This window comes from Pseudopipra pipra, chromosome 20 (genome assembly GCF_036250125.1).
Source record: "Pseudopipra pipra isolate bDixPip1 chromosome 20, bDixPip1.hap1, whole genome shotgun sequence".
NCBI classification, from domain to species: Eukaryota; Metazoa; Chordata; class Aves; order Passeriformes; family Pipridae; genus Pseudopipra; species Pseudopipra pipra.
In genome coordinates, this window is record NC_087568.1 from 268,297 (window position 1) to 292,011 (window position 23,715).

At 42.1% G+C, this 23,715-nt stretch overlaps 1 long non-coding RNA gene across 1 annotated transcript in view; it reads right to left on the bottom strand.

Moving 5' to 3' along the window:
- Positions 1-23,715, bottom strand: part of LOC135424853 (uncharacterized) — a 31,041-nt gene that overhangs the window by 1,326 nt on the left and 6,000 nt on the right. The gene's annotated exons all lie outside the window — the stretch shown is intronic.

A 23,715-nucleotide genomic window follows, 5' to 3' on the forward strand; every position in this document is an offset into this window, starting at 1 on the left:
ATTTCTTAGGAAATTTCATTCTGAATGTGCTGGCAACTTATTTAATAATGATATATCAAAATTTATCAATGTCATAATTCACACATTAATATTATTTACAATAAGAACGCAGTAATTTTGAACTTTATACTGAAGGATGTCTTTAACAGAAAGGTGTCCTGATCAGTCAGGTTAGATTGGTGGTGGGCAGAGCAGTGCTGCAGCCCCAGCCACCCACTGGACACTGGACACGTGCTAGAAATGGGGAGCAGCCCCTGCACCTGAGTACAAGATGGGGCTCGGGTGTGCCTGGTATGTGGGAGGGCACACCCTCTGCTTTGCATCCTAATGGCTAAACAAAAAAGCTCCTCACAAAATCCCACGGGTTTCTTTGAAGACAGCTGAGTGGTCATTATTTCCCCAAGGAAAACTAAAGCTGTATGAAAACGGGGGTGCTTTCCCTCATGTCTCTTGTTAAGACCCACCACCAACAGCTTTACTGCCTTTCCCCTTAGCCCCACCATTACACTGTTTCACAGTATCTTTGGGCTAATCTGCATGTCAGCAGCAAAAAAGACTTTTCCCTCTCTTGTTTCCCTATATTTGATTTCTTAAACCCACACTTCCCTTCTGTTCATACTGTGGAAGGTGTGACAAGTCACACAGCAGAATTCAGCTCCTCGGTCCCTCAGGCCATCACTAAGCTGGCATGGGAGGCTGGCTCACAGCAAGGACACCCCTCTGGGCACAGCAGAGCAGGACCTTTGGTCAGCTCATCTGACCTGTCAGAGTTCACTCACTCACTGGGTGGAACATCAGTGCTGGCTCTCTCACTGAGCAGGAATCAGGCTCGTACAGTTAAAGCCAAATTTGCAGCACAGATGAATTTACCTCGTGTGTAAGTTAATGACAAAAGAAAAACCCAAAAGAGATAATAACACACATACTATAAACTTTTTGTAGAAGTCAGTGATGTTAGAGAAATGACAGTCGTTACCCAGCACCCAGCCAGAATCTTACAGTGAAACTGTTATCACACCCTTTCACAGCCTCAGAGCGAAGGTTGCATGTGGATTCATGGAAAGAAAGGAGAGATACCTCTGCTCACACATGTTAGCCCATCCAGAGCATCTGGGGTACGCTGCTGGGAGGGGGATTACAGGTGCTGAGCTTGTCATAACCTTCAGAGGTCATAGATAAACCTCTGCTTTGGAGGTTGCATCCCTACAGACAGGGCTGAGGTGCAGCTGGGATGCGAGTGCTCCCTGTGCCCCGCTGGCACTCTGGGGCACTTCCTGCTGTCTCTGCACTTAGAGCAGTACCAGCCTGAGGAATACAGCCTGCTCAGCCTGCTGCTGTCCTGGGACATGAGAGCTGCCACACTAAGTTTGAGGACAATTTTTACCTCTTCCTTTTGCTAAATTGTATTAGAAAATTAATGCACATAAAGTAATGCACTTCCCATTCCCCAGGTAAGAGGAGCTCCTTCTAAGGACATGTTTTTATTTTTTTTAATAAGACTATCTTGTTTCTTCATTATCTTATTCCATTTTTTAAATGTCTCTTAGCTGACTAGGAAAAAGATGCTTTCGTGCCCTCAAATGGGAGTTAATCAAGAACAGTTGGGGCAAGTTATTTTACACTTGCTATCTTTGGGAACTGGCCTTTATCTGCTGTGATTTTCAGCTCAGGTGTGACTACAGACTAGTGCTCATTGCATCACTTTTTCTTACATGCTGTAATAATTGTGTAAAAAAATATTTTTTTCTAAAATTGTGTTTGCCTGTGAATAATCCTATTTTAAACCAAGCCTCTTTCTCATGAGCTCCTGTACAGCTTTGTGGGGCAACAGATCCTGTTTCAGTGGATGCAAGAAAAATTGGTCTGTTCCCCTTAAGGCAAATGTTTGCAGAGAAATGTGTTGCTCAGCTATGACCTGCCTATTACTGCTTCAACCTGTAAAGCTTGGGATGTAAGTACACGTGCAAATAAGGAGCTGTTTGTGACTGCCTTCCCTGCTCCCCCTGGCAGCTCCTCTCTGGTGCATCTGACCTGTGCTGGCCCGGGTGTGCAGGCTGCTCATGCTACTCACCAGTGCCATCCCAGGCAGTCCTGAATTCTAGGGCTAAACAAGGCATAAACTGCAGCTGGACAGACTGGCCCAAAATGCTTTTAGAGACTGAGGGCTGAGGTGATGAGTATGTGAAGGGGCAGGATTTAACTTGTGCTGATGTAGAGGATAGTTCAGTGAGCAAAGCAGCTGAGAATGAAGTGGGGCAAGAGCCCAGCCAAGAACAAAGATTCCCCTGAGGTCCCAAAAGCATTAGCTGTGAGTGATGCAAGTTATGTAATCTGGGAAAGTCTTTCTAGTTTTGCTGAATGTGACACCTGCATATGGCATAAAAATACATTTCTATAGAAGATGATGTCTAAATTTGTGAGCAGAAAAGTAAGTCTCTAATTAAAGGCATGGAATGTAGTTTTGATACTTCTCTTTTAGGAATACTCTTCCGGATACTCCAACTTGAAAAATGCTATTGAATGTTAAAATGTGGAAGCTGAAGGTCTAATTCAGAACAGAAAATTTAGAATCAGAAAAAAAGGAACCCAATCAACCACCATAAAACAAAAAAGGAAAACATACAGAAATAGTGCTCTCCAGAAATCAGTCAGTGAAATTTCCCAGTATCTCTGGCCACTGGACTTTGATGGCTGTATCACTGCGACTCTATTTCCACCTCCTACTTCTTGCAACTATCTGTTATTGACCTTCCTAGCTATTAAGTATTGAAAAATATGTTTTAAAGAAAAAGTGGTAACACTTTTCGACTAAAAAAATTGAACTAAATTGTTCAAACAATTTTTTTTTCACTGTACATCAGAGATAGAGAAGCCCAGGAAAAAATTATTGCCGTTACACTCACTGATTTTGATGCAGTTGATGAACAGAGGAAGAGGCACAGCCCCCCACTCTGGGACTCCCCACGGGGCATTCTCTGGGTCTGGTACTGGGCTGCACTCTGGGAACAGGAGCCACCTCTGGTCCCACTCAGTCTGGTCATTTTTACCTACCTATGGCAAACACCTTAAAACTCAAGTGTAAGACAAATTATTTGTGGAGCTAAGGAAAACTTTTTATTAGTTGACTTCTTCAGCAAAGCATCTGCAACAGGTGTATAGATATAGATATAAAGGCATTTGTGCTGACCTGTCCTGGAGCCCTGCCTTGCCTGGGAAGTGGTGGCATTGCCTTTTTGAATTTCCTGATGGCTGTTGCAGTGTCTTTGTTTTATTTTTTATCTCCCCAGGTCTCCACACTCTTGTTCATACACAGGTTTCCTGTGTCTCTGATTTGATGCACGAAAAATAGACTTGGTAGGATGTATGTATGCGTGTTGTCTCTCCTCAGAGGTAGTGGCTTGCCCTGATTTGTGTCATCTCCTGGGCAAATATTTCAGGGTTATGTATAGCTTAGAAACTCATTGTGAAAGCTTCAAAATTATTGTGGCAAGAAGGGGAAATAGCGTAAGTAAGAGAAAAAGAGCATTTCTCTATAGATTTCTCAGTCACATAATTTTAGTGATGAAAAAATATTCAAGAAGAAGCAGAAAGGTGCAGGTTTAGTGTTAACAGAATTTTGAAAATAGAAAATTATTATAAGGAACCTACAGGATAAAGTTATAATATTCGATTGTGTAAGAACGATTTTCTTTTGAAGTATAAATTTGAGAAGGCTTTCAAAATTGTATCCTTTATTTTGTACATAAAGTCACTTAAATGCCTAACTACAGAGCATGACTTTAAAGGGAAAAAAAAATTGTCTGAAAATGTTCATTAAAAAAATTGAAAATAACCATCCTTTATTTGTGCCTAGTTGTTCCAATCTAAGCCAACTGATTTTAAGCCGCAACATTTCATCTGCTGTTTTCATGTTTTTTTTCTCATTCTCTGATGCATTGGTTACTGTGAGCTCACAGCAAACCAAAGCTGGATGTGAGCATGTGTATAACAGGTTTTGTCTCTCTACAGGGGCTGCAAACGAATCATATCAACTGCAAAGGGTTTTCAGTGCAGTGATAATTCAAAAATAGGGTCTTTTCATGGAAGCAAAGCACTGTACCTTATAGCACTGCCATAGTGTCATTTCACATATTTCTGTTGCTCTTCTGTATTCTGCTTTTGACCTTTTCAAAGGTACACCTTGTCAGTGTATGATGATATTTATCTTTTATGAAAAAAATTAAGGCTTCTAATAACTAGTTTTCATTCTTGAAATCATAAGAGCAATTTCTCTTATGATACAGACCATTAAGAAAGGGCAGCAGTTAGGAATCTGCTACAAATCTAGCCCATACTATTTGTATTGAGTGTGATTTAAGGAACATAAGTTTATTATTAGCATGTTTAATAAAAAGAGCCTCTGGGTTCTTCCTGTGCACAGCTATCAGATCTATTGGCACTTAAGATGATAAGATAAGACTTAGTTTCAAGTTTAATACATATTTCAAAAGAATTTGTGATTACTGACCCTCATAGTAAGCTGCACTCGTTTTTAAGTTTAACTTGTATGATACATTTTAAAACAAGAAGGTGACAAGAGTCTTGTTAGATCTCATGCAGACTAAATGCTTTGAAATTAGACAATTCCCCCAAATTCCGAGGGATAGCAAGTGTCAGACTCTTGTCCTCTTACTCCCCCCCAAAATTTGATGATGGAGATTGATTTCAGCATGTAACAGGAATGCCTCTGGGAAAATTAATTAAAAAACCCACAAAACTGGATGTGCAATTCTGACATTGAGTCATTCAAGAGCAAGAATTCTTCATATAACACGAGGGCAGTAAATCAAGGGGTTTTGTCACAATTTCTTGTCATGCTGATACTCCAAGCAGGAGCACCCACGCTGCCCAGTACAGGAAAAATGTTTTTAAAAAAGACTTCTTTCTTTGAACTTTTCATCACTAATCAGTTGAGATTGTTGTGCTTCTACCTCTACATCTCATCCTAAACTACACTGCATTTATTGGAGAATATTTTAAACTCTAAGATGAATTTGGCTAAATTTGTGTTTTCTAAAATATGATACAAACCAAAAACACTCTGAGAAGAGCAGTGATATTTAAAATTAAAATTGATAGAACTAAATGTGATATTCTTCCATTAAAAGTAGTATTTCTCTCTTTTCTCTCATCTCTTTAGAATTAAATGTACTTTGAATTACAGCAAATTCTGTGGAGGATTACTTCCCGTTAGCTAACACAGAGCAAACTGCAGCAGATATATTTTTTTAAACTTTTATCTCTTATCACTGCTGCAGTTTAGCAGATAAATTGGCATTCTGATCAGATAGTTTTCAGAGCATTCAGTTTCTAAATCTCAGTATTCTAACACATCTAAATAGCATATTTAATTTTGAAACATAAAAAGACTCTCATGTATTAATTTACTGGGGTGGGGGAGCAGCAATAATACAGACACAGTTCAGCCCTAAAGATTTTTACAGCTCTGTTTTTCATTATGTTTTCGTATCCCAAGCAAGGTATGTAAAGCATCTATTTTGTTTCAGTGTTCAATAAGAATTTAATATTTATTCTTATTGAATCAGATTCTTCAAAGTCTGTAATAAACTGATTCTTTGTTGTTAATTTTAACATGAGTGAACTTAATTTTTCAGTGTACAAAGGAGCTTATGATAAGTAGTTTTGAATTAAATAGAAAACCCAGGGAGTAATATTTATGAAGAAATGTGGCCAAATGCATTTAAAATGCAGAATATTTGTGACTTTGCTAACCAGTAAATCCTTTTCTATTCTCTGCTTTGCTACAGCAGCTGGTGATTTTTCAGTTTCCAGGTACAGTATCAGCAGCATAGCATTTCTTTTGTGACAAAGGAATATAAGTTGCCTTGGAGATTTTTAATTAACTCTTCTCCTGTAGCTCTGCCTGCTTATCATTTCTGCAGTTATTTAAGCTTCACATCAGATTTTGGATATTGTTCTTCAGAAATGTCTTCTTAATCTACACAAATTAGCATTTCAGCAAAGCAAGGTTTCCATAATGCACCATTCATGTCACCTTTTTTAAAGGTGCAGTTAGTATTTACATCCATTAATTCAGCCTTGAAAAAGAGAGGAATCCTAAAGAGGGGGACCTGTGCGGATTCTGCAACTAAAATAAACGAATATTTTTATTCTGCACAAGAGAAGTGATGGAGATTAGTTTCCTACCCCTAATCAGACTAAGATACTCCTTAATCACTTTTTATGATTTGTTCTTATCAATAAATAAAGGTGAATAGAATATTTTTTTATGAATTCGAGTTATTCAGACTAATTTATTATCTAATGTTATTCATTTAACAAATAAATTTACCTTAATGTCCTTAACTTGCTCATTGCTGTTTTGGAATGTGTAGTTCTCTCAACCAAGTGGGTAAAGTTATATATATTTCTAGATGTGAAAATAAAAGATAATAAAGCTGGAAGAGGCAGAAAGCTGCTTATGACAGTCACATCCCCTGATGCCACAATTTTTTCCCTCATACTGTTCTTTTTAAAAGTCTGGAATTTACTGCCGTCAATGCTATTAATGCCATTCAGCAGCTGGGCTTTAGGAGCATTTTTTTTTTCAGACGAATTATAAATGTCATAAATGCTTCCAAGAATATACAATCAGAAGCCTTTTCTACCCCAAAAATGGAGGTATGAGTTTGAGCAAATATGATTTACAGACACGGGGTTAATGCCATAAGCTAGAGGGAGCTCCACCACTACGAAATGCAAAGGTTCAGTTTCATTTATCAATGTGCTTCCCTGGCTTTGTCTGCTCCTGAACATAAAAGACCCGGTTTTATTGCAGATATTATCTACACCATTCTGTGATATGAATGTTATTGTCTGAACTGTTGCTGAGACATAAAACAGCTGAAACCCTCTACTAGCACCGTATTTATGCCAAACCTTTTGATAAATACACAGGTCTTTTTGTTCCCCATCACTGTCTTTGTCTTCATCTTAACACTCAGCCATCTTTAATGAAAATGCATCCTCTATAAATCCCCAACACAGAAATGCTCCCGGAGCTGATCTTGTGGCCATAATTGTGCGAGTTAATGCCCAGCAGTTGGGCAAGAATTCTGGGCCAGCCCTGAGCCCTGGCTTGAGAGATGCAAATATCCTCCCAGTTCAGTTATTTCACAGTGCCCTGACTGAAGCAGTTTACACCATAAATTCACCCCACTGACAACCTGGTTTATTCCACAACTGGGCTTAAAGAGGGATCAGTGAAGTGAGGTTGGAGTGACTTACTTTGGAAGGACGTGTTGTTATTATAACTGGAACATCATTAACCTCTTTGCTTCCATTAAGCATCTCGGAGACACAGAGATCTATTTACACTTCCTCTAGGAAGCTTGTTACCCCTTTTGTAGTATTGGCTAAAGGACAGTGTTTGTCCACTATTATTTTCAGATAGTTTCAGCATAAGGATGATTTTTAGTTTATTTGCATTCCTGCCTTTCCTCTGTGTACTGAAATTCCCGAGCCTACATCTGAGGTCTTTCCTTCTTACCTCTTGATCCTTGATCTCAGCAGATGGTATTGTGCTAGTCACAGAGATATTGTGCTAGTCACAGAAAGCACCTAATACCTTCTCGTTGATTTTTGTTAATGAAATGCCACTTCTGAGAGAAAGCAACAGCTGAAACCATCAAGGCTGGGTCATGGTTGTGTGAATGAACTTCATTTTTGTCTATATTGGGTATGTAATTCATGGTGAATCATTTATTAAATGCATTTGGTCTCTTTCCTGTTTGTGGAATATCCAAATTATTATCTTATTCCACTTTTCAGAAAAAACATTATTGTTTTCTTCCGTTAATTTTAAAAACTTTCAAACAAAATTGACCAATTCTAAAAACTTTCAAATGTAATTGACCAAGTCTCTTCTCCTTCAGCACAATTGGCTGCATTGGTCAGGCACAGTGTTCTCACAGCAGAGAACAGGAATCAGCTTTCCAAACAATCTTGCTGCTAAGGTTCTCTTAGCAGAATTTTAATACGGGGTTTCCAAATATGATGCAAAGAATACTTCAACATTTGCTGGGTATCAGTGTTCCTGAGCATAAAACCTGGTAGGTTTGACCTCACTTGTGGGAAAAGGCCAGAACAAGGCTCAGAACTGGGTCTGGGTTGGTCATTCAAAACTCAAGAGAAGGGGATTTGAACATTTGTTTCGACTGAGACTGAGCACCTCGAGTTCACACAGCTCGTGAGTTGCTTGTAGCAAAGAACCAAGTGACTGTGACCTTAAAAAAACATGTAGGTATTAATCTTATATATAATTTATTTTCTACTTTTAATGTTTCTTTCCCAGCTTCTGAAGAGTCATTCTGTTTGAATGAGAAAAACAGAATGTCTTTTTTCTCTCATATTTATGGGAGACATGGACTTATTTCTGCTTCTTTTATATGTTATGGCACATTTACTGAGTTATTCTGTACAGATAGGCATAAAATTGTGCATTTTTTAATGCCTCCGTGCTTTAAAAAAGAAGTCTGTGTGTTCTCTTCATAGATGGGCCCTCCAGGATGCTGAGAGGAGCAGCTCTGCTCCCAGTCCAGGGAAGGGGATGGAAGTTTTAGAGGAGAATTTGGTGACTAAGGACCCATTTTTAGAGCTGTCTGCATACAGATCACGGAGATTCAGGGAAAGGCTGTTGTCTGCTTCATCAGGCTCTGGAGTGGGACGTGGGTGAGTGGCAGATCATTCTCAATAGATATGCCAGAAATGTTTGTCACTCTGATAATTCTGACTGCAGAACTGGCATTAACTTGCAGATCGGGATGTTGATTTCCAGCAAAATGCCTGAACTCACTTCTTAAAAGATAGCAATTTCTGTAACCCAAACACAAAATACTTAATAATTCGTAAATATCCTGAGAGACCACATGAGAAAAAGGACCTTTTTTGAAAGTATTCTTCTCTTACCCTTTCTCACCTTGGAATAAACTTTTCAATGCAGACATTCTAAAAACATACACTTTGGTCAGAAGTGGCAAAACAAATTGGTGCTTTCCTGACAAGTCTGGGCTGTGGGCACAAATGTTTACCAACATCTGTCTTTAGACTGTGCAACCACTCTCTTGTATTTCCTTAAAAATATAATAGAAAGGCAGAATGTGATTTCTCATTTCTGAGCCTCTGATATCACTAAAGCATTTTATCTGAGAAATACTATCTTAAAAATATTTTTTGCTTTATTTGCTTTAATATTAAATATTTCAATATTAACAAATGCTCGCTGGTCTTATGGTCATAAATGCAAGGAGCAATTCTTGGACTTGCTCCAAAGCCCAGCTGCCAGCCATCGCCCCAGTGTCAGAGTGGGGAGGGGCTGGGGGAGCGATATGGGCAGAAGGGATTTCCAAAATGTAATTTTAGAGGCAGCTGTTTGCCAATCCTCAGTTTGCTTTCTGAGTTTGCTGAAAGTCCTGCTCAATGCCTTTGTGAAGATTTTAAGCAGTGTTTGTTTGTTTGCCATGTGGATTGCCCTAGGACACAGCCGCGGGATGCAGCCCCAGCGCAGGTTCTGCCTCTCAACACCGCACGGGTTGCCATAGTGACAGACAGTAGAGACAGTACTTCAGAAATGTTGCTTTATTGCAGCTAAAGTGTATTTTGAAACAGGATCACATTTCAAGTCACTCCCTGTGTTTCATACAGGAATAAGCGGAATTGTTGGCTTCTAGTAACAAGAATTGTTTTGAACCTGCCCATTCCCCAGCAGTCACTCAGAAGTCCATCACAATGTGCTATATGTGTTTTCCATTCCTTTTGGGTAAAAGAGGGCAGAATGTCCCTCTCTCTGCTCCTCTCTCTCAGTGTACACACAACACACTTTGCCTCTCTGCTGCCTTCAGAACTGCCCCTGCTTCCAAACAGGCCCAGGAATGCCACGTCACCGCTGCCTCTGACGTGCTGTCTTTTATTAATAAGGAGTATCTTACTTCAGATTCCACCGATTTTTTCACATTAATGCAGGAGTGACATCGGGGGAGATTTCTGAAGGATTCCTGGCTGTGTTATGTCCTGACAAATGAACCCAATAAGAGGCATTCTGCAAGCACAGCGCTGCCTGGCCAGCCTGTGCTGAGCCATCTCTCAGATCTGACACGGGCTTCCCCCATGGGAACATGAAGCCCACGGAGATTAAAGCTGCAAAGCTTGTCAGCCATCCTCTTCCCTGCAGCGCCGGCTCCATCCCACAGCTGGGACAGCCCCGGAGCTATCAGCATCCCACCTCTCCGCTGATTAAACCCATGCCCACCATTTTCCCTAATAAATAAAATGAAAGGGTGTGCTGGTAAGGGGAGGAGCTGGAGCACAGCTTAGAAACAGGTGAATTGGCAGTTTGCAGGAGGAATGTTGAGCCCTGAAAGCCCTCCAGCCACAGGGCTCTTCTCCCGCAAATGGGGGTGATGGGTCGCTGGAGCCTCCCTAGGTGCATGGCCTGCCCCAGGACGTAGAGGGAATGCTGCAGAGAAAGATCTTACTGCTTTTTGAAACAGTTTTGATCTATCCCTTGGATTTTACAGCTAGATGTTTGACATCCTATCTCTTTCTGTAACTCATACATAGGACTTATTCCTTCTGCAGTAGAGAGCTGCAAAGGCCAGAGGTGGGATTCAAATCCTGTGCTCTTGTGCATCTACTTACAGTTATGGTCCTATCAGTATAGCTGCAAAGTAAAATGCTGATTTCATGCCTGTCCAGCATGCTTCTTCCAAAACATACTGTCCAAGTCAGATTTCTTCATAAGAGAATAAATGCTGCGCTGTTCCACCGGCTCCTTCCTTCCCGTCTCTGTGATGCTTAGTTCCCTGGCCTGGGAACTATTAGGAAGATTAGACTTCTTATTTTACTTCTTGCTCATTCCTTGTCATTCTGCCTAAATAGACATGACTCTATTTCCATTTACTTAGCACAAATCTTCAACTACTAAGTCAAGGAAGAAGCACCAGTAATGGATGAATTCTTGTCTCACAAAACTTTATTTTCCTGTCCATCCGTTAGAAATTGGGCAAAGAGGTGGATTAAAGATTAGTGCTCCAGGTTTGTTATGACACTAGAGAACAGTGAATATAATTAGCATGGGGAAAATATTCCTATTTTCTCATCTGGAAAAGATTGAACCTGTCTTCTATTGAAACTTTAAAAGTAAGAGTAGACTCCTGGCACAGAGAACTGAAGGCCATAGCTTCAGTTTGCCACAGGCACAGTGGTCACAGTAGGACATATGTGGGTGAACATCCATGGGTCCTCTGAAGAGGGTCCATGATTTGAATCATTCTGTGAATGAGGAGGACACAGAGCCGTAGGAAAGAGTTTGCTGCAGCTTGTGGCAAAGCCTGTGGAAGAAAACCTGTGTGAGAAGTTACAGTATTTGGCCTGCCACAGAGAGCCAGCATTTTGCATCAGGAGAGATGAGCCCAGCTGAAGATCTAACTATTAAGCTTGATTTAAACAGTGCCCTGGCTTCTCTCAGGTGTGGGAAAAGGGCTGAAAGGAAGCAAAATGTGACAGACTTTATGTCTGGCTATTCTGTATACCCTCATGCAAACATTGTCTTTTTTTCCTTATATCCCTGCATGAAACCACACACTTGTGGTTTGCTGTGTAATTAGTTTTGGTGCTGAGAGAAGACAAGAGAACTTCTTGTTAGATGGATTAAAGGGATCTGTGCTCTACACCACTTGAGTGACAAGAACCATGTCAGACCAGTCTTCTGTCAAATGAAAAAAAGTGACAGCACAGTCTGAGCAAGACAAGTTCTCCCACTTAGCAAGTGGCAAGAGGCAGGCACGAACTAGCCCTGTCAGAGAGCAGCCACAGGTGACTGGGTCAAAACAACTGGGACAGAGCTGATAGAAGTCAGTCCTGAAAACACACAGCATGATTCCTCCTTGGCTTAGCTGAAGCTCTCCTGCTGAGACTTGTGTCTTCCTGCCAAGGGAACCAGAAAACACCTTCAGGTCACAGGGTGGGAAAGGGAGGAGGCTGGCACCAGCTCTGAAGAAGTATTTCCTAGGTTGCAGGCACCACTTTGGAGCAGTGTTTACATGCAATGTGCAGTAGCAGTAATTCTTGTTGAGTAAAAGAGGATGGAAAGTATAACATGATGAGAAAAACAGAGCTCTCTGTGGCTGTGGCACAGTGTCAGTGTGGCTGAAATCCAGCCTTCAAGTCAGCTGATGCCAGAATACAAGTCAGGGGAGAGGGGAAGAGATTCCTTTTGTGTTTTCAGTTCCCAAGAGCTCTGCTAACAGTGAACTTTGGTGCAGCAGGTAGCACAGAATTGCTGTGGAAAGGCTTGTGCTGCTCAGCCCCTTGCAAGTCCCCGTGACTGTGGGTGGCTCAGTGATGGCCTACCTGCTCATTGCATCAGGATTATTGCCCAAAATAGTTGGTTCTCACGTCACAGACTGTAACATCATGCAAGCAATGTCACACATATTCAAGATCCACATCCTTCAGGTGCTGCAGAAGTAAGCTAGTGGGAAATGAATGCACCAAATTTGGATTCATATAATTAATTCCATGCTAGAAAAAAAACTTCCTCTCCTGTGAAATTCTACTTAGTTCTAAATTCTGAAATTCTGAAATCTGCAAGCAAATCAAATTCACCTTTTCTGCCTCTAATGTGTATAAACATACATACAGTTTAATGCAAATTTTACCAAGCATGACAATCAGTACCTTGAAATTATATGGCAGAGAATGGTTTAACACTTTCATTCCAAGGGATTGGAAAAGGGACACTGCAGCTCTCACCTAGCCACCTGAACTTGTTCACACAAAGCAGGTGCCCACAGCAGACCATCCTTCCCCTCACAGGACACTGTGGCTGCATCTTCCCTGTGGCTCAGGGAGTGTGCCCAGTTCTGCAAGGCAGCCCCTTGCACTCTCCCCATGCACTGGTGTGATTGCAAGCACAGGTTGGAGAGCAAACACGTGGCTGGAGCTGTGGAAGCGTCAGCGGTGCTTGGGCTGCACGTGTGCTGTGACTGTCTGACAGTGTGGACCAGCACCAGCTCTTTGATACCTGATGTTCTGCAGATCTTTGTGATCTTTACCTGTTGTGAATCATCTTATATCAAGACTGTCAGCATTTCAGGGCAGATAATAATGATGGCAGCATCAGTAAAACTGCAGCTTAGATGGGTTCATGTGTGGCTGAAAGATGTGTGCCCCAGTCGTGGTGGAACTGCTAGAAATGTGGGAGGAATAACAGGGCAGGAAGGGCAGAGAAAGTGATCTGAATGCTTTAAAGAAGAATGAACAGGTCTGTAATACTGATGCAGGAGATGAGGCAATAAATCATTTGGTGATGATCAGCAAAATAATAGCATGAAATAACCAGCAGGGTGCTGCAAACCAGCCATGTGCTGAGGGTGAGGCTCAGCATCACAGCTATTGGATCAATACTCAGAGCATATATAAACCAGAAAATCTACAGTCTCTGCTTACAAAGTGACAATTCTCTTTTTTTTCCTTTGTTTGCACCTTACTCTATGACTCCAAAATGTGGACAAGTTAGTACAAGAACATCAGAGGAACTAGAAATCATTAATCAACAATACCTTCAAGCTATTATGCTTATAAGTGTCAAGACAAAAATCATGAGTAATGATTTTCTGCAGTACATTTTCACAAATTGTTTTTAAAAAATACTTGGAAAAATATCAGCTTTTCTGGACTGCACTTTTTTCCTGGCTGAAAAGAATTAATATCTAAAGATATTTTAATGGACAGATACAAAATGCAAAAAAGAGATGGAAGATCCCGGAAGAGCTTTTCTATCATCAGTCAGAGCTCAGCAGTGGGAAGAAGTCCCTATGGCACATTGAGAATGACTATCACGTGTTGATTGCCAGAGAAGGGCTTCTGCAGAGATTTGCCATGTTTTGAAGTTACCTAAAAATAAAAAAATCAGGCTTCTTAACTATCCTGCCACTCACAGAAACCTCAGAAAAACTGAAATTCATGATGGACAACTGCGACTAGCATTTCTTCTTTTCCACAGATTTCTAGTGCAATGGCTTGTCTCTAATTTAAGAACACCTCTCAGCTTTTCAGGCTGGGAACTCTAACTGAAGGCATGTAGGCATCTGGTATTTCCCTGTCACCTAGAGTATCTGCAATATGATGGATGAACATTCAATGCTTTGCATACACCCTGCTTCTGTTACCTCCTTTTTATCACCTGAAAATAGAACTTCTTATTAAAATTTTCCACACTGGGAATTTTTTCAGTGCATTTCAGATGACCAAACACCTCAGGAGAAATAGTATCATCATGAAAGATCAGAGTGGTTGCTCTGTAAAAAACCTTAAAAAATCTTAAAACCAATATTGGGATAGGTGAGACAAACTTCAAAATGCAGATAACTGGGAAATTGTCAGTCCACTTCAATTAAATGGTCTTACATTTATATACCTGAAAAAACACTCAATTATTAGTATTCTGTGAATTTTAAAGCCTGCATTTTATACTCCTAAAGCATAGCACTAGGAAGAGAAAGGGACAGCCAAGGAGCTGTCTCTGGGTGCAGCCTTTCACAAGGGTGGCTGTGTGTAGCTGGTCTCACCTGGCAGCACTGCCACGGGACCTCCTGCTGTCCCCCAGTCCCACACTGCCACAGAGACTGGCATGGCAGGGGAGCCCAACGAGGGGATCCTGCCCCTCTGCTCAGCCCTGCACTGCTCTGTCCAGTTCTGGGCTCCTCAGGGCAAGAAAGACAGGGAGCTCCTGGAGCAGATCCAGTGAAGAGCTGCTAAGCTGACCAAAGGACTGGAGTATTGCTCTTATGAGGGCAGGCTGAGGGAACTGGGCCTGTTCAGCCTCGAGAAGATACAGCTGAGAGAGGACCTCATAAATATCTGCCAGTATCTGCAGGGAGGTGTCAAAGGATGGACCAGACTCTGCTGAGTGGAGCCAACGGGCAGAAACTGATGCACAGGAAGTTCCACCTGACCATGAGGAAGATCTTCCTCACTGTGCAGTGACAGGGCACTGGAACAGGTTGTGCAGAGGGTGTGGAGTCTCCCTCCCTGAAGATATTCCAAAACCATCTGGACGCAATCCTGTGCCATGTGCTCTGAGATGACCCTGCTTGAGCAGGAAGCTGGGACCAGATGAGCCACTGTGGTTCCCTCCAGGCCACCCCATGCCATGATTCTGTAGGGCACACAGAGCTGTGCCAGTGGGAGCAGCCAGGTCCCCTCCCGGGAAAACCCCTCACCGATGGCTCCTTCATGTGTTCCTCTCCGTAGATGCCACTTCCTCATGCTGTACTGCAGTCACAGATCCCATGCCCTTATTTTGACATTAAAGAAATAGATTTAATTGTCAGTCCTCTTAAACAAGCGTTTAATTCCATTCTGTGGGGACTAAAGACACTCTTAAATAATTGAACGGCCAAGAGATTGGTTATTTCTGTTTTCATTGCCCATATTGATTTAAGTGCAGTTAATCCTTTCAAATACCCATGTCACACAGGGCCTGATGGCTCTCTTTAGGGCAATATTGTTCCTCTGGCTAGATTATTTGACATCAAGCATTGTAATGTCACAATAAATCCTTCATGTGGGCTGTTCTTTTCAAAGAGAAGCACCAGATGGGGACTTTGCCTCTTACATTAAGCTCTGGGTTTTACTAGTCAGAAGTTGGGCTTGTGAATAATTTTCATTAAATTTTCTTTTGTGCCTCATAAAAGCTACATTTGCAGCAGTGACATTAAATAATCAGAAGCCCAATTAAACAGGCATGTTGACATAAAACAAACCAAGGTGTTCCCCTCACTGCAAATTAAATATAGTTGTGTGTAAAATAATCTCATTTGGGATATAACCCAATATAGAACTTGTGGAATGGATTTTACAGACAGAAGTGAGGATGGCAGAAGCCCAGATCCAACAGACATGTTTTACAAGTCATTGCAACATTTCTTACTTCTAGTTAAGTCCTAAATTTGTCTGTCTCCCTTGAGCTCCATCCAGTTAGTTGAGTGATGCACCACTTGTTACTCATCGATGGATGCAAGTGGACCCAATAAATATCTTTTCCATGAAACTTCCCTTGGTTGATGCAATCATCCTTGCTTCTTCCTTCTTTACTATGATTTTCATCACTGCAGAGCCTTAGAATAACTCTGGTGTTTGCTGGCATTGGGAAAAAGGAAAATAGAGTAATGGACGAATTTCCCTTGAAGCAGAAGATCATGTGCCTTTGCCTGTGCTGTTCACATGGACAGCTGCTCTATGAAAGAGTTTTTGGCTTTCCTATTTTGGTCATCTGGCCTTCACTTTGGTAACAATTGCATTGTCTGGTTTTGGGGGTTTGTTTGGTTGGTTTTTTTGTTTACATTTATTAGGAGAATACTTAATATTCAACTGGTAAAGAATCTGCATGGTGATTCTTCAGCTCTGTCTCCAAAGGAGTATTAGCAGTGTCTCTTGTCTGTGCATTAGATGAGGTTAAAATGTGTTCCCTCTGGACTCCCTGTCTGTCAGGGCTGCCCTTCTTCCTGAGAAGAAAGATGATGTCCAAGAACAAAAGTGTGTTAGAAAACCAGGCAGACAAGGAAGTTCTGCAAAACCAAAGAAGCATGTGTTTTAGGCTCTGGGTCTGTGGCCAAGGGTACAGATACTCATTGTGCTTGTGGGTTATACCAAAGCAGTTTCACTTCCATTCACTGAGCAGATTTAGTGAAGAACTGATGGCTGTTACTTGTCTGCTTGAAGTATTTACAACATAGCAGTATGCACAACACTTTTTAAAATTATTGATTGTGATTCTTCAGCTCTCTTGCCACAGACCTAAACTCATTCTGGGTGGCCACGACAGCTCTGGGATTGGCAGTGAGGCACAGATAAAGGTTTGGGTCAGTTCTGCCATACATTTTGTCACTTTTCGGGGGTTAATTTTAAGAAGTACATGTCACTGTCAAATCCTGTCCTGATTAAGTAAGAGTTCACACATTTGGCGCATTGTTAAATGACATTTTAAAGAAGTTTTCTTAAGATCCTAATGGAGCCAGTCTGTCAAGAATGCAGCATGCAGCAGCGTGGGAGCATTCCAACGGCATTACTGGCTCGGCAGCCACACACCCAGCGTGCGGCTCTGCCTCATTATGCCCAGAGGTGTAAGAATAGCTGTGAACAGCTAATAAGAATCAATACTATTGGAGACATCTGTTTCAGTTTTCATTTTTCAGTGTTATTAGTGCTTATTGGTACAAGGCTCAGGAATGCAGCCAATCCCTTTGAAGTGAAGCGTATTGTAAGGCTGGAGGCATTGTGAGCCTTGTTGATGACCCTGTGTGTAACCTTTCATTTAAACATCCGTAATGCACAGAATGAGAAAAGACCTCCTTAAAAGAGAAGACTGGTATACTGGAAATCTTGTTGCTGACATTTTAGTATTCATTTTGGATTTTATAATCTCCAAACAAACAACAGATTTTTTAATTTTTCGAAATTCTTTAGTCTTTTAAAAGATCTTTTACTTTGGTCATGCTCTTTCAGTTATTAATATGTTTAAAAAGTCCTTAATCTGTGCAAGCAACAGAGGAAGATACGGTAAGTGAAGATATGGCTTTTTGGCCTCGACCTAGAAAAGATGAGAGAGACCAAGCAGAGTGAGTGAAGAACTGATGAAGTGAGTGAAGTCAGCCAGTTATGTCTTGTTCCCCTCAAAAACCTCATCACATGCACCTACAACAACAGCCTGGGACAGGAGGACAATTTGACTTGTCAATAAATTGATCTGCATAAAGTCTGCAGTTTAGAATGAGGTTTTCAAGGTGTTTTGCTGATCACAGGGAGGCCAGCACAGCCTTGGGAAGCTCCTGTCACAGGTCAAGGAGCAGCATGCTGTGGGTGGGTGGTGCTATGTGTGCTGTGCTCTTTAGAGTCATCTCAGTGAGGAGACTGGTTTGAGTAAAAAGACTGTCCCAAATGCAACAGTGATGTCACATCTGGAGAAAGCTGGGAGAGATGAGCTGTGTGCAAACAATCACTACTCTGAAGTCAGTGCTACTGTACTTTGATCTATACATGGGGAAAGTTTTTGAACCCCCTCTGACAGTATGATTAAACCAGTTCCCTGGTAACCTCCGTGAAAGGTACTTTCTTCACGTGGAAAGAGTGATCTATGATTTTTTTTAAATTTAGACACTACTGAATTGTTGTTTCCCAGTATGCATATCAAGGATACATTTTAAACCAGAAACACTATTTCTCTGATAACCTATATAAGACTGAACTTACATTTTCTTCACCTGATGACAAAGAAACAAGGTGGCACACTGGGACAGTGCATAAAAATGTGGAACAAAGAAAACTAGCCCACCATGACAGTGGAAGTAAGAAAACTGCACATTCCTGTGCCTGGGGCTTCCTCGCACCTCAGTATCCTTAATTATGTTCCAGGGTATTTTGGCATTCCTTCTATTTGCATTTAGATCTTTCATCAGGAAGTTAATGTTCTCAGAGCAAGTAAAATCTCAAACCCCATAAATCCTAATGTTTAATACGTTAACGATATAGAGATAAGTATTTAATTTTGCTGTATGCATGACAGAGAAGCCAGTGACAAATAGCACTGAGTAATATTTATGAGTTCCATGCCTGAAGGAATAATAAGCACCTTAAATTATTGTAAATTCTGACAAGGCACATACATTGAAAACTTTATAAAACTTTATACTTTATGCATGTTAACTACCACACTCTTCTCCCTGCCACAGTTCAGTTCTTAGTGTTTCCAGCTGCTGTGATCATAAAGCAGCATCTTCCCAAGCTAAAACAATCTGTAGGAATGTCTCTAACTGTCCTGCTTGATATTGCTCTGGCCTTCAGCTTTCAGCTGTATCCTGAAATGTGCCATGAAAAGGTCAATAAGGAAATCTGTTGGAGTGCTAAGCAAGTAGCATATGGTTACTAAATGTCTGTTATGGCTAGAAATAAAATAGGGTTTATCTTTCCTTCCTTTCTTTCATTATTTGTATACTAACATTACTTGCCAGCTGCGCTGGCCAACATTACCCAGGCAGAGCGTTTGCTCAAGGGCAGCTCGAGAAAGGAACTTACACATCCAGGAGCACAGCAGCAGTTTCTGCAAACGTCTTGCACCTGTTCAGCAGTGAAGAGTCAAGAGCTATGGGAACAGAAGATGGACTATAGCAAAGAAAATCTGTAGGAAGCCACTTCATTTCTTGGATTTTCAAGTGCACCTTCTAACTGGATTCGGAAGAAGTCACTGGTGTACATGAAGGTACCAGTTCATCTGGCTGAGGATAGCGGTGGCAAACTGAAGCTGCCTTGATATTTACAGTTACTAGTGCGAGAAGATGACAGCCTGGTGTATAATGACACAGTTGCCAATTACTATCATCAACGTTAACCATTACTGCAAGACTTAAGATATTTTACAATGTACTATTTTAAGAGCATTGTAGCAAAGAGTAGCTGCCAGAATAAATGGAAAGTAACCTACTTCATGAGGAAAAAAATGTTTTTTTCCTGTCTGGAGTCGTGTTTAGATGGGTGAAGAGGTGGCTCCCCATTTCTAAATACCACATTTTACCACCCATCCTTTGTGCCACTGTACCACATTGGTGTGAGTCCTGTGCAGCCCACAGTCTGCACACAGAAGGATGTACAGGACATAGGCATGAGCATATTCACTGCTGCTTGTAGAGTTGTGCTGACAGGAAATCCAGCAGCAGAGCCAGTGCCGCAGTCCTGCTTGGCACGACTCCCTCCTCTCCTCCCTCACAGTAAAATCAAACTGCTCCTTGAAAAAAAATTTAAACAAAACTAAAAACCCCCACAACAATCCCCCCGAGTAAGTGTCCTTTTTCCTTAAGGGCAATTTACACAACCTATACCCTGGACGGGACCTCTTCCACCAGAAGCTAAGTTTTGTTTTTACTCCGTTAATCAGGCGTGGCAGGAAACTGTTACCAGTTGTGCACAATGCATCTAGTTTCTTCCCTTCTCTGTTCCAAATGTGCCTGGATTTATTAAGGTACAGAAGACTTTGAGAAATGTGATGCTGTGGGCTTGCCAAAATAAACCACAAGTGATGATGAAGCAATAATGTATTTAACAAAGTATCATGGAGAAGACAAGCTGCAAAACCTATTTGCTGGGCTGCTGTCTCCACTGCACCATCTGCAGCTGTGCAGAGCAGTCCTGTGTATCCACTCAGTGCTTTGAACACACAGGAACTCTACAGGAACTATCGAAGTTCATGTGCATCACCCAGACTGACCTTTAAATTCTGATACTGACTGTTGAAACTATGTTGGTTAAAGAAATTTTTGGTTACAACCATCCTTAGACAACAGCAATTAATTAATCTTGCCAATACCTTTAGAAGAGACCTTGTGAGCAAGACACAGCTACAGAAGGAAGAAAATTCCATCAGTTCTTCAAGTGTCAGTTCAGACACTGGGACATGACTGAACTGGCAGAAGCAGCATCTCTGGGAGATGCCTCCTTGTGTTAGTTATGCCACTTACTACAGGTACAACGTTCAGGCCTGTCAGTGACGGATGCTGTAACATCTACATTTGCATGGACAATGGAATCCATAACTGGTTTTTTTAGAGTATTCTTCTGGACTTGGTCAAAAGACTAGTTTTGTCTTACCACAACAAAAAGCTTAGAGGGAGGCAAGCATCAGTACTGAAAGGAGAAAGATCTCTCCCAGAGGAGAACAGGCAGCAGCCACATTCTGCTCTTCCTGTCATTTAACAGGTGTATTAATGTATTTTTAATTCTATTTTTTAATTGAGCTGTAGAGACTTGCTGTCTCTTGACAGCTCTTGTTGTTTTGCATTTTGGATGAGAGACATATACATAAAAGGTCTTGAATAAATAGTAGCATTCTATTGCACTCAACGCCCATCTGTAACTCATTTTCAGCTCATTCTAAAGCTTGAACTACTGCATGTACTGAGGACACTAGAACAAAAATTAAAAATAATTCAGAAAGTTGGTGAAATGCAGTTTTTCTTGGCAACAGGGAGGATCATGGACTGCCCCAGGGAGTTGCCTGGTGAGTGAGGGAACCATCCTTCTGCCACTGGTGGATGGGTATCAGCGGGTGAGTACCCAGGAAAAGTAAGACACTTGTGGGAGTGGGACCAGTGTGTGTGCAGACCCCCCCCCTCAGCTCAGTGCCTGAGGAGTGTGCTGAGATTGAACCCCAGCAGTGGCTCAAGCAAAATGATGATGATCAGACATGTAACCAACCAGGTGTGGGTCACTGGGGAGCTTTCGTAGGGCAGTTCTCACTTCCCGCGCTCTTTTACCAGGATTCCCTGAGAATGCCATCTCTCTCTAGCCTCTGCTGGAGTGACTGAGTCACCTGAATGTGGAGGAGGGTTTTTAAGTGCTTGGAGGAGGGGCAGGCTGGTAACTAAGCAAGACTTAAATCCTCCAAGGCTGTACTTCTCTACTCTCCAGATTAATGAAGGCATCTCTTCTGTGCGAGGAGAATTTTCTTGCACTTCCAAACAAGTGTTGCAAAAGATTATTTAAAACATTGCTGTTGGTGCCTTCTAGCACTAAGCCTAATTAAGTTTTTCTCATGTCTTGGAGGACTGCACATGCTTGCTTTCAGGAAGATGGCAAAGCGTGGCTCGGGCCAGGAGATCTGTGTCAATGTGTGAGGTACCTCTGCAGTAAAAAATGACAGTCAGAAACTGGTAGTTGGGACTTATAATATAGACCTGAGAAGCTAAGATTGACATTTGTTGGCAGCAGGTTTGTTGTGGTTAAATATCTTTTTTCTTTAGTCAAAGAAAAATACTCACACAAGAATTACTTGATCCACAGCAGAAGAATAGGATTAGCACCAGGAAGGGGTGTCTGGTGGCAGCCTCAATAGTACAAACTTCCCTCTCTGAATGGGATTCATTCTTCCGCAGTCAAGCCAGTGGGAAGTTCTTGTTCTTAGAGGGAAGTGTGCAGAATGCTGCTGCGGTGTTGTTTTTTGCTCTCATGTTATGCCCTTTTGCAGGGGTCAAGATTTCTTCCATAAAACTCACTGCAGGCTAGAGGTCCCAACAGAAGAGCCCTACTTGGCCTGTCCTCCCAGAAGGGATTTTATGCATAGGGTGATGGAGTCTCCATGAAATGCTTGTCAACCCAGCACTGTTTGCTTATCCCAGGTTCACTGGAAGGAGACCTCACTTCACTCTTCAGCCTGTCCTGGCAATTTTTCTTTCACACATTTTCTCCACCACAACCATCTCTCAGTGAGATCTCTCTGCCGCAGCCAACCAGCTCCTTGGGGCTGGCAGTCTGGCACAGGCAGACAAAGCTGACTGACTCATTGACAAAACCAAGGAGCCGCCCATTATTTGAACATGCTGGAGTGGACAACTGCTGGGAGATCTCGAGTGCCAGACAATGAACGAATCGTGTCTGGTTAATCGTCATCCCTGCCAATAAGATGGAGGTTGGTCACTCTCAAAATCAAGGACAAAAGTCTTTTCTTCTGCCCTTTGTTGCCTGTCACAAAGCTGGTTGGTGCAGCTGGGATCAGGCCCACAGCTGATCCTCCTCTCTCCCGCCCTAGGCCATTCCTCCCAGCTCAGCTGGGGTCACCCGGACAATGGGAAAGCTGTGTCTGCTGTGTCACAGGATATGGGGTCTATAGTCTGGACAGCCCAAGAATATGTGTGTATTCTTCCCCTAGATGTTCAGGGGCTTGATTCCTCTTTGTTTGCTTTGGTTTATTGGAAGGCAAAATGGAAGAAGGGAAAATGCCCCTGCCTAGAAATACAGATGCATGGTGACATAAAGGGGATGAGAAAGGCACATTTCAGCTGTAAGTCTGCATCCCGGCTTGGCGTGGGGGGCAGTGTGGCAGGGGCTGTCACATCAGCTGTGCTGCCCTCCTGCAAGGGGTCTGCAGGCGGGATCCTCTCCACAAAGCAAAGCCTGTTCCATGATCAGGTAACAGGCTGCCCAGGGTAAGGTGTCAGGATAATTTGCCAGCTCCTCTGGCAGGTCGCTTTCCATGCAGGAGCAAACAGGCAGGTCTGACTGAGCTGCAAGCGGATGAGCCATCAGAAAGTGGTGATCAGAAAGCAGTGCTCTCTGTTTTCCGGTGCTTTGCTTCCCCAAAGTGTTTGATATAGGTGCATTAAAAGCACAGAATATTTTTTCCACTCTCTGTTTCTGTATTTTTGTGGTTACGTTTCTCCCAGCTTGGGAGCCAGCAAGCAGATCCCAGCATGTCCATTTGTTACTACCCACTAGTGCCTCAGCAAGACCTGGCACGAGCTGTGCATCACCTGTCTCATTAGGATCTAACCTGGTTACCTGCTTCCCAGCATTTACCTGGTGGGCCTTACAGGAAATCACTGTCCAGTGTCCTCATTTCCATAAAGATACTGCTACCAAGAGCATTGCAGCAGCTGGCTGCCTTTGCCTCAATTTATCACATGTGATGGCTAAACTGCATTTATTCTGCATATCCATCTAAGCAGCTGCCTGTGTTCACACCTGCACTGAACACCAAAGGGACAATGCCAGTGCTAGGGGTTAAACAAAAATATGCCCTTTGCCAGACCATCCCCGAGGAGCTGGAAAAAGGTAAAAAATGCAGTGGTTTTCTTCCCCTTCTCCCTGCTGCTGAATAAGTCTTTTTATGCC